The sequence below is a fragment of the Gossypium hirsutum genome, chromosome D06 (genome assembly GCF_007990345.1).
Source record: "Gossypium hirsutum isolate 1008001.06 chromosome D06, Gossypium_hirsutum_v2.1, whole genome shotgun sequence".
Taxonomy (NCBI): Eukaryota; Viridiplantae; Streptophyta; class Magnoliopsida; order Malvales; family Malvaceae; genus Gossypium; species Gossypium hirsutum.
Genome location: NC_053442.1, coordinates 47159415 through 47169577, shown reverse-complemented (window position 1 = coordinate 47169577; position 10163 = coordinate 47159415). Strand labels below are relative to the sequence as shown.

Here is a 10163-nt window from a genome sequence, read left to right as displayed (position 1 = left end):
ATAGAGATTAGCATAAAACTCACGTACCAGTGAACGCGAGTAGCTTCTAGGATGGGTGCAAAAAGTTTCCCACTTTAACTTCGAGATGGTCTTATAGACTTGTTTACCTAAGTCTTGTTGTGGCAAAAGGGAAATGCCCTATTCAGGATGGAAGTTTCGCTTCAACATCTTGTCGTGAAATCATTCTTTTGCTGCTTTATTCAAAAAGATTACTGGCTCCTTTGTCTGCACTGGCCTAGGGGATTTTAATTTACGGGCTGTGGTAGTAGAGGACGCTTGTTCTCTAGCAGAATTGGTAGCTTTCTTCACCGAGCCTCTTGTTTTAGCCATCTTTTGTTGAGGGATACTGGTTTGAAGTTAAAAACATATGATCTTGAGAAGAGAAAAGAAATAAAAATGGTTGCTTGAATGCATTATAGTCGGGACAGTGGGAGAGGATTTATTGTTGTTGTCTGGAGAGATATAAGGTTGGCGAGAAGAGTTGTGTCCAATAGAAATTGTGCACACTCAGAAGGATCAAACGATTGTGTGAGTTTTGATCCAACAATGGAATATGAATTTCCCTAAATTCTGATGAGATATCAATGGTAGCACAGACTTATGGAAGGCGCCGACAGAAAAATTTTAATACGTCGACAAAGGTAACTAATTTATTCTGCAAAAAGGAAGGAAAACAAAATTTAAGAAAACATAAATAAAATAAACTAAAATCACAGAGTACTAATTAAAAAGTAAACTTTTCGACCAATTTAATGGTCTCTATCTACTTTTGATCACTGTTGCCAAAATAGTGTTTCAGCCTCTATCCATTTACTTTGAACTATTTTCCATCACGTAAATCTCGAATTGTGACTGCACCATGTGGAAATACATCGAAACTTCAAAAGGTCCAGACCAATGTGAACGCAATTTACCTGGGTGCAATTTGAGTCGAGAATTGAATAATAAAACCTGTTGACTCGTGATAAATTGTCGCTGCAAAATAATCTTGTCATGCCATCATTTGGTCTTTTCCTTGTAAATTGCAGCATTTTCATAAGCATTTAATCTCCTCTAGTTTAGTGATATCCAATAGTCTTTTCTTTTCAGCCGCTTGATAGTCCATGTTCACTTGCTTAATTTCCCACATTGCCTTGTGTTCCAGTTCGACTAGCAAGTGACATGCTTTCCCAAAAACCAATTGATTCGGTGACATCCCTAATGGAGTTTTGTATGCTGTCCGTAATGCCCACAAAGCGATATCCAATCGGAAAGACCAATCTTTCCTCAAAAGGTTTACAATCTTCTCAAGAATGTTCTTGATTTTTCGATTCGATACTTCGGCTTGTCCATTGGTTTGCGGATGATAAGTAGTAGCCATTCTATGATTAGCTCTATATCTCTTCAATGCGGTTTCCACTTGGTTGCAATGAAAGTGTGTATCCTGATAACTAATAAATGGCTTTCGTGTGCCAAAGCGGGTGAGTATATGCTTGTGAAAATAATTTAGCACTGTTTTTGCATTATCCTTTGGGACTACAACAACTCTCACCCACTTTGAGATGTAGTCAACATGTACTAATATATAAAGATTTTCAAATGAGCTAAAAAATGGTCCCATAAAATCCATACCAAAATCATTGAATAGTTCAACCTCTATAATTGGCTGCTACAACATTTCATTGCTTTGGGATATAGAACCAATGCATTGACACCTATCGTATTGATTCACAAAATTGTGGGCGTCTTTGAATAATGTCGGCCAGTAGAATCTTGATTGGAGAACTTTAGCCATAGTTCTTATACCACCAATATGACCTCCATAAGGAGCATCATGACAATGCTGTAGGATTGAAAGCATCTCCTCTTCCAAAACACTACGTCGAATGATGTTGTCATTGCATACCCTGAATAAATACGGCTCGTTCCAATGATACTTCACTATGTCACAAAGAAATATTTCTTTTTTATGGCCTGTGACACCCAATGAAAGTTTTCCACACACTAGATAATTAACAAAATCTGCATACCAAGGAGATGAATCTATAGCAAATAACTTTTCATCTAGGAATGCATCGAAAATTTGAAGTATGTTTCTACTTTCGCTGCGACCTTCTAATCAAGATAGATGGTCTGCAACTTGATTCTCTGAACCTTTACAATCTTTTATCTAGATGTCAAATTATTGCAGCAGTGATATCGAGCGTATCAGTCTTGGTTTGGCATCCTTTTTCGCAAAGAGATATCTCCACGCCGAGTGAGCAGTGAATATAGTAACATTTGCACCGAAAAGATAGGAATGAAACTTGTTGAAAGCAAAGAATACAACGGGTAGTTCTTTCTCTGTAGTTGTATAATTGAGTTGAGCCTGTATAAAAGTTTTGCTAGCACAACAGATGACATGAAATATTTTTCCTTTTCTTTTTCCTAGAAACGTACCCATAGCAAAGTGGCTTTCATCACACATAACTTCAAAAGGTTGAGAGCAATCAGGTGTAAAGAAAATGGGTGCATTTACTAGCTTCTTTTTAATTGAATAAAGGCATCTAGACATGCATCATCAAAGAAGAATTTTCGATTCTGTTCTAGCAATGAGCATAAGGGCTTCGCAATTTTCAAAAAATCTCTAATAAACCCTCAATAAAACTGCGCATGTACAAAAAAACTATGAATAGCTTTCACGTTAGTTGCTGGAGGTAATTTCTCAATGATTTCCACATTAGCTTTGTCTACTTGAATGCCTTAACAAGAGATGCAATGTCCTAACAAAATGACTTTAGTTTCTCTGAAATGACATTTTTCACAATTCAGGACGAGATATGTGTCCTCACATTTCTTCAGTACTTTATCTAAATTGTCAACGCAATGATCAAAATCATTCCCGTAGACTAAGAAATCATCCATAAAAACCTCTAAAGAGTCTTTGATCATATCTGACAATATTTCCATCGTGTACCTTTGAAATGTGGTTTGTGCATTGCAAAGATCGAAAGGCATACGATGAAAAGCGAAAGTAAAAAAGGGGCAGGTGAAGGTTGTTTAATCCTAATCCTCCGGTATAATAGCAATTTGATTGAACCCAGAATAGCCGTCTAAAAATAAATAATAGGCTTTTCTAGTAAGCTGATCCAGCATTTGGTCAATGAAAGGAAACGAGAACATTCAATTTTGTGATAATCCATACAAACTCGCCATCCCGTGGGAATATGTGTAGGGATTAATTTGTCATTATCATTGTGAACCACAATGATGCCACTCTTTTTAGGCACACATTACGCTGGACTTACCCAATTACTCTCAGAAATCGGGTAAATAATTCAAGCGTCAAGCCATTTTATGATTTCCTTCTTGAGAAGTTCTTTTATCTTCTCGTTTAATATTCTTTGTTGTTCAATCGATTGCTTGCCTTCATCCTCCAACTTGATCTTGTGTATGCAAAAAGGACTAATACCTTGAATATCAGTAATACTCTAAGTAATAGCTCATTTATGCTGCTTGAGAAAATGAACCAATTTCGCTTCTTGAGTTACATCCAGTGTTGCGAAGACAATAACTGGGAGAGTATTGTGGTCACCTAGAAAGACATTTAAGATGAGGAGGTAGTGGTTTTAATTCCAAAGTAGGAGCTTCTTCAATAGATGGCTTGAAAATTAGGTTGTTCTGTTAGCTAGGTCTAAGGATTCAATCTGCCATCCATGCTTGAGTTCAAGATTATTAGCTTCAACCATGCTATCACAATCGTCTAAAGATTCAGCAACAGATGTCAATGCAAACTCTTTAGAAAGTACTGTGCTTTGGTTATTGAACTCTTCCTCAATTAGATCATCTAGCACATCAACAGTATGGCATTCTTCTTTGTCCTTGCATTGAATAGATTCAAAAACACTGAAGGTGACGTGCTTATCATTAAGTCGCATGGTTAGTTTACCTTTATAAGCGTCAATAAGAGTTCGAAAGGTGGCTAAAACTGGTCGTCCCAAGATTATAGGAACCTCCTTGTTGCCTTGCAATCAAGTATGATAAAATCAGCCGAAAAAAATGAATTTATCCACGTGAACTAAGAAGTCTTTTATTTGCCCTTCAGGTGGAGCCAAGGATCGATCGGCTAGTTGTAATGTCACTACAATAGATTTCATGTGACCAATTCCTAACTTTCTAAAAGTAGATAGTGGCATTAGGTTAATGCTAGCTCCCAAGTCGCATAAAGCCTTACCCAAATAATGATTGACATTTGAACATGGGATGGTAAAGCTTCCAGTATCTTTCAATTTAAGGGGCATCTTGTTTGTCAGAATAGCATTACAGCCTTCTGTGAGTGCAATAGTTTAAATATCAGTGAGATTCTTCTTCTTGGACAAGAGGTCTTTCATAAATTTTCCATAACTTAAAATTTATACTAGAGCATCTACTAAAGGAATGTTATCTGTAGTTGCTTCAGTGTGTCCAGGAACTGCTGATACTGCTTGTCATGCTCATTCTTCCTGAATCTTTGTGGGAAGGGTACAGGTAGAGATATATCTGCTTGTGCCGAAATCTTTGATTGCGGCGACAGTTTCGAAGGTCAGACATTAGGCATATCAGTGAAAACTTGTGGAACTTCTTTGTCTAATGCATCGAAAAACTCTTTAGATTCAACATTCTCACCAGTGATCACTCTATCGGTATCTTGAGTTTAGAAATGGTTCGCCAGTTTGATAACTAGTCCTAAGAGTGATAGTCTTACAATGTTCTTTCCTTATTGGGCTAAGATTTTCCGTATCATTAGGTAATGAGCCTGGTGGTTGAGTATTCAAATTTGAAGCAAGTTGTCCTAATTATGCTTCCCTGTGAGTAATATGCTCCCACATAAACATGTCAAGAGTTGCAAATAGGTCAGAAGTAAAAGCTTGTGTGTACGGTTACTGTTGATGTCCTTGAACATGTTGATTTGGTATTGAAGAGTGTTGTGGCTGCATCGAATTTTGGTGTGGATGGATTTGGCCTTGTTGTGGATGCATCAGAGTGTGCTGGTTGTAATTCTACTATTGTTGGTTGTAGTTCCCCTGCCTGGGATTATAATTGCCCTAAGTAGATGTATTCCCATATTTGAATATCGCAACATTTTTTCCAACATTTTGAATTCCCCAAAGCTATTTGTTGCGTGCAGAGTTGTTGTAAGAATTACCATAAGAATTGTTGCGGATGTTACTAATATAACATGCATTCTCTGCATGTTGCGGAGAATCTTCATAGCTATGATTGTCACTACAAATCTCACAACAAATAGTAGGAGCATCAACTTGCTGAGTGACTTGTATAGGTGCAACTCCACTAGTCCGTTGCATATTTTTAATCATGTTTGTGAGAGAAGACATTTGAGCACTTAGTGCGGGTATGGCATCTAATTCGATAACTCTTGGAGTAGCTTTTGCTTGTACAGCTTTGGAGATAGGGTATTGATAATCATTCTGAGCAATTCTCTTAAGAATTTTTGCAACATCATTAGAAGTATAATCCATCAGAGGTCTATTGGCTGATGCATTAACAAGATTCCTTGTATGTGAATTCAACCCATTATAAAAAATCTTAGTTTGTGTTTCTGGTTGAGTGCTATGCATGGGAAAACGTCGAAGTAAAGATTTATAACGTTCCCATGTGGTGTGAAGATTTTCATCATCCAACTAATGATAAGCATTAATGTCATTTCGAAGACGAGCATTCATTGTCGGCGGGTTAAATATAAAAAAAAACTGTGTTGCTAGTGCATCCTAAGAAGTAATTGATCCAGCAGATAGTCCAAAAAACCAAGTACGGGCTCTTCCTTGTAGGGAATAAGGAAATAATTGCATCTTCAAGGCATCATCAAGAACGCCTTGTTGACTAAAGGAAGCACAAAGCAATAAAAATGATTTAAGATGTTCTCTCGCATCTTCATGTGGCAGTCTAACATATTGTCCATTAGAATTTAGCATTTGAAACATTATTGGCTTGAGTTCAAAATTCCCAGCTTGGATTGCTGGCCTAACAACTCCTGGCTGTAAATCATACAAGACAGGTACAACCAAAACTCGTATAGTCCTATTTTGTATGCAAGCATCTTGCGGCAACAATGGGTTATTAAAATTTTGCAGTTGCATTGTTCCCTGGTAAAACCATATTTCTTTGTTCTCGAAGTCTACTCCGAACAGTCCTTTCAATTTCTGGATCAAAGTGGTAAGAAAACCTGAATTACTTCGGGTCATAAAACACCTAAATTGAAGTTAAAGAATTAGCAACAAAGAAAAACCAGTTAGTGGATAGTAAATATTATATACGGAAAATAAAGTGAAAAAACACATAAAAACAAAAATAAACATCAAACAAAAGCCATCCCGATAACGGTGCCAAAATCTTGATCAGCTGTTTAATGTCACAACAATAATGTGCAAGTGTACACTGTCGATGCAAGTATAGTAGACAGATGTGAGTCAGTCGGATATCGATCCTACAAGGATGGTAGTCTTTTGTCTATTAATGTTGGTGTAACAACTAGATGGAAATGAGATAAATTGAGAATATTTATCAATACAATAACTTGAAAAATATAAAATAAAATATGATAATGATAAAATGGGATCCCCAACATGAATCTTCAGCAGAATACTAAGTGCTCACAAGGTATAAAAAGATAGGTGATTGTCGAAGCTATAAAGTTCAATGTTTATCTTACCCAACGTCACTCCTCTATTTAATCTGAGACTTAAACATGCATACTAAACTTACCTTCCAATGATGGCAATACGACACTATTAAGAACAAGTGGACTAAATTCCTCTAATTCTCACTTAACTTCCGTTGTAATGCTTGTTGGCTCAAACTTTCATTGTGGTTTGTCCACAATTTTGGTATGTTATTGGATGGATTAGTTTTGGGGGAACTCTTTTATGGTGTGTAGCAGAGTTGGGTAAGAACTTTTCTAAAAATTCAACAATGATTTTTGAAAACTCTACATCGACATCATCATACATATTAATATATGTAAAATTGGACTGCTTATATATATTTTCTCCTATATTCTGAAATGTATGTTTTAATTTCTGTTTGTTACCTAATTTAATACTTACACTAGGCTTATTTAGCTCACTCGTTAATTCTTTGACTTTTCAGATAAAACTCGAGGTTAGCACTTGAACACAACATTCAGAGGAGCTTCACGAATGTTTCCATATTTAAGTATTTTAAATTAATTATAATCATTATTTTGGGACTATAATAATTTTCTTTATGGACTGTGGCATGAGACATTAACTTTTAGATTTTTATTTTGATTTGCATGACTTGACTGCATGACACTAGAGTTTTAACAACTACTCGAACGAGTATTTTAAATGATTTCGCATAAAACTTGGTTTTTAAATAGAATCTGTCAATAACACATTTTTCACTACAAATACTGAAAAATGAGTTTTTAATAAAATCTAAAATAGATTTGAATAATGATTGAATTTATACAAATGAAATATTAAATATTTTGATTCCTACAATTATCAGGTTTTTATGAAATTATGTTAAACATTCAATTTTACTTCTTTTGATTAGATAAGTGATAAATGATAAAACTAACATATTTTGATCCCATTTTTAATGTGTTTTTGGATGATTATCTATGCAAATTGATGAATTTGATGCTCCTAATCCTTTTGCATTCATGTTCCTACACTTAGGTGAGCATTTGGGAGCAAAAGGACTGAAAAACAAGCTAAAATCAGATAAATAGTGTAGATTTCAAGAGCTACACGGGCTGGACACACGCTCATGTGCCAACCCACGTAAATTTCCTAACTTGGATCCCAAATGTGCCAAAAAAACACAATTTTTAGGCTTTCTAACAATTCTAAAGTCTATAAATACTAATTAGAAGAAGAGAAGAGGGAGCCACCAGAGAAGATCAAGAAAACAACTCGAAGAACACCATCAAACCAATTTTGAAGCGGGTTTCCACCAATATTGAAGATCCCCTTTTAATTCCTTTTGAAATTTTTATGAGTTTTTCTGTTTCTTGTGGTTTTTCTGACTTTGAGATGTTTCCATACAGAATTATGAACTAATTCCCTAGATACCCAGGGAAGATGAAACCTATGATGAGTTCTATTATTTAATTTCTATTTTAAGCAATAAAGACTTGATTCTTGTTCTCAATTATGTGTGCTTATTTCTTGTTTTAATATATGTGGGATACTAATTAATGTTTAATGTGCTTAATTCAATGGAGGACAAGTCCTTGATTAAGAGTAGATCTAGCATAATTGAGTGGAGTTCTATGCAATCCTAGAAATAGGATGACATAAATCTACCGGATTAGAATGAAATTTAATAGGGGAATTCATAGATTGAGTTAATTCAACGATAGGGGTTTTAATTAGAAAGAGATTTCAATTAATCAACCTAGAGTCAGTTGCCCTTACTCTCGAAAGAGATATTAGCATAATTTAGGGATTTCTACAGATCAAGACACCAAGTGAATAACTCGTTTAATTCAAAGTCATAATAATTGATGAAGTCTAGGTGGATTCTTTCCTGGGTATTGTCTCTCTCATTGGTTAATATTTGATTATCTCCTTGATTAATTCTCTGTTGAATTCTTAGTTAAATTAGTTTAGTAATTTTAGCTTAAAACCCATCACTCCAATTTCTCAGCTAAATAATAAGAAAACAGTAATTACTACTACTTTTAGTCCTCACGGATGCGATACCTTTGCTCACCGTAGCTATACTATTATAGATATGTGCGCTTGGCTTTGTCGTATTTTTAGTTAGTCACTGAAAACACATCATGTTTTTAGCGCAGTTGCTGAGGACTAAAATATTAGGAACACTTTATTTTTATCAATTTAGCCATTTTTATTTTATTATATTATTTAGTTTAATTTTTACATTCTAATTTTTCTTTTGTTTGCTTCTAGCAGGTTTTTTTTTTGTTTATGACTAGAAGAAACCCGTCGAGACCATTACTTTTTGATAGCGAAATTGAAAGTACTACTCGCAGAAATAGTAGAGAAGAAAGCCAGAGTCGACAGAATATAATAGACGAACAAGAAGACATCATTATTACTAAGGAGATGGGTGATAATCAGAATATTTAGCTACCTGCTACAACTACTGCAGCTTTTATTCCTCGTACTATGTACAATTATGCCAAGCCCACTCTGATTGAGGCTGAATCGAATATTGTGTGACCCACTATTTCTGCAAATAATTTTAAACTGAATCCGAACACTATTCAGATGGTACAACAATATGTTCAGTTCGATGGTTTGTAAGAGAAAGATCCAAATACTTATTTGGCCAATTTCCTGGAAATCCGTTACACTTTCAAGATTAATGGCATCACTGACGATGCCATTCGCTTATGGTTGTTCCCATTCTCGTTGAGGAACAAAGAAAAATAGTTGTTAAGCTCTTTACCATGAGGTTCCATCACTACATGGGCTCAAATGACTGAAAAGTTCCTTCTGAAGTACTTCCCATCGGCTAAGACAACAAAGTTGAGGAATGACATCTCTTCTTTTGTGCAAATCGATTTAGAGACATTATATTTTGCATGGGAGAGATACAAGGACTTATTGAGACAGTGCCCTCACCTTGGGTTACCCTTATGGTTACAAGTTCAAACCTTCTACAATGGTTTGAATCCCTCAATTAGGCAGTTAATCAAAGCAACAGCCAGTGGAACACTTAACAATAAAACACTTGAAGTAGCTTATGAATTTATATAGGAGATGGCACTGAATAATTATTAGTGGCAAGTCATGAGGACAAAACCAATGAAAGTCACCAGTCTTTTTATTTTAGATGTGGTTACCATGTTATCAAACCAGGTAGAACTACTTAATAAGAAAATTTATGGTTTTTATCTTTCTACGCAGGTACATCTAGTGATGCAATGCGAAACAAAAAGAGGTGGAATGACTAATCCAAAATGTTTATCCTACGATTCTAGCATAGAGAACGAGAAACTCAATTATATGGGTAATAATTCTAGGCCTTAAAATAACCCTTGTAGTAATAACTATAATGCAGGTTGGAGGAACCATCCCAATTTTTCTTGGGGTGGTCAAGGAAATCAGAGAGAACAACCACCTTTAGGCATCCAACAACCTTACTAGCAAGAGAAAAAGTTGAACCTTGAGGAGATGTTGACGAAGTTTATCTCGGTGTCAGATACT

General features: G+C 35.4%; 1 non-coding gene across 1 annotated transcript; it reads right to left on the bottom strand.

The window, feature by feature from the left end:
• Positions 1 to 9479: 9479 nt before the first annotated feature.
• Positions 9480 to 9586, bottom strand: LOC121218859 (small nucleolar RNA R71). Its single transcript, XR_005915337.1, has one exon. It is a non-coding gene; the product is annotated as a small nucleolar RNA R71 (small nucleolar RNA).
• Positions 9587 to 10163: the final 577 nt, after the last annotated feature.